This window comes from Aplysia californica, unplaced genomic scaffold (assembly GCF_000002075.1).
Source record: "Aplysia californica isolate F4 #8 unplaced genomic scaffold, AplCal3.0 scaffold01010, whole genome shotgun sequence".
Classification (NCBI taxonomy): domain Eukaryota; kingdom Metazoa; phylum Mollusca; class Gastropoda; order Aplysiida; family Aplysiidae; genus Aplysia; species Aplysia californica.
This window is the reverse complement of record NW_004798280.1, coordinates 223,769-225,498: the sequence shown is the minus strand read 5'-3', so window position 1 is coordinate 225,498 and position 1,730 is coordinate 223,769. Positions and strand designations below refer to the sequence as shown.

The 1,730-nt window shown below is 48.5% G+C and overlaps 1 protein-coding gene across 1 annotated transcript in view; it reads left to right on the top strand.

Moving 5' to 3' along the window:
- Positions 1-1,730, top strand: part of LOC101862079 (protein FAM102A) — a gene marked incomplete at its 3' end in the record, with an annotated part of 4,624 nt that overhangs the window by 1,140 nt on the left and 1,754 nt on the right.

Below are 1,730 nucleotides of genomic sequence, written 5' to 3'. Positions count from 1 at the left end.
TTTCTTTCTTTCTTTCTTTCTGCCTGAATGTCTGTGTGTCTCTTTCTCTCTCTATCTATCTCTCTGTCCCCCTCTCTCTCTTTGTCTCTCTCGTTGGTCTCTCTTTCTCTTTGTCTCTCTCTCTTTCTCTGTCTCTCTCTGTCTCTCTCTGTCTCTCTCTCTCTCTCTCTCTCTCTCTCTCTCTCTCTCTCTCTCTCTCTGTGATCCATCTACCTACCTACCTACCTACCTACCTACCTACCTATTATTATTTTCTTGGAGTTGGGACTGAAAATGAAAGGGGGTTAGAGTGAGGGGAAGGGGGTACGAGGACGGGCGTATGGTGTCTGACCTTTAGTAAGAGTCTGGAGAAGGATAGGGCGCCGCTCGGCTACCCTTGCCCAAGACACACGCTGCATGGACAGGAACACAGCACCAATGTCTCCAAGTCCTCGCTACCTCCCGGGGCGGTGCCACTGGCACAACTGTCTTTAGGCCATTCCCAAAAGGGGAGGGGTGGCATTTCTCAGTATAATGCACAGTAAAATTGTAAATGGGCTGATTCAATAATGCCATGCTCATAACTGTGCCTGAACTACAACAGGGAACTGCTGCTTTTAATTTCCTAATCCTTACTGTCGTAATTTTCCTCTACTTCTTTTGTATGGTTGTCGCACTCTTGAGACCCGCTATTTCCCGGATGCCTTGATAGTTGAAGCAGACTTTGTGCTGTTGAAGCTGGAGAGGTGAGCAGAGTAAGTCTGATTCCCTGTAAGGACATCCACCCCTTGGCGATTATATGACCTTATGCAGTTTCGAGCGCTGTAAAACCTCTACTAAAACAAGAACAAGTCCTCGCCCGTGACCGTCTGAGGTGGCGACAGCTGATGCTGTGTTCAGCAATTTTCCAACGCCCCCACAACCCGGAGAAGGGTTATGGCTATGGGGGCTTGTGACTTACGTGTAAATAAGCTCGGCTGGACCTTACTTACTGCTTACTGATCCCATAATCCACCAGGATCGTAGGGGCGCTGTATGATGAAGCGCCTCGTCGGGTGCCTCCACTTTTCACAGCTTTTTGCGAGCGCCTGAGTTTGGTCGAAAGGATTTCCCTGTCCCCTCCGCAATGTTGTCGGTCCACCTCTTTCCTTGCCTTCCTCTCCTTCTCCTCCCCTGCACAGTTCCCTGAAGAATGGTCTTGGATAGACAAGGCCACACGATCTTGTTACATGACCATACCAATTCATTTTTCTTCGCTTCACAGTAGACAGCAAGTCTAAATAGTGGCTCATGTGTTGTTTAACTCTACTACGCACTTCTTCAATTGTGACGTGGTCATTGTTTGAGATGCCAAAAGGTCGCCTAAAGCATCTCATTTCGACTGCTTGGATCTTCCTCTTAAACTCTGCCGTCAAGGTCCATGATTCACAAGCATACAGAAGGAAGGAGATGACGAGGGCATAGACTGGACCTTATGTAACCCCTAATTGTATACCCCCAGACATACCCCCAGACGTAGCCCCTTATAAATATACACACACACACACACACACACACACACATACACACAAAATAGCCTCTAATACACCCCCCGATCTGACCCTTGACATAGCCCTTACATAGAGTGCTTCCACAGCCCTCCTACAGTCCCGGCGGTCTGGGATTAGCGGGGACTTTTGGGGACAAAAACTCAGTGGGATACGTGGGTTATACTGTGATTGGGGGATTTTTTTGGGGGGGTAGAGATTGCT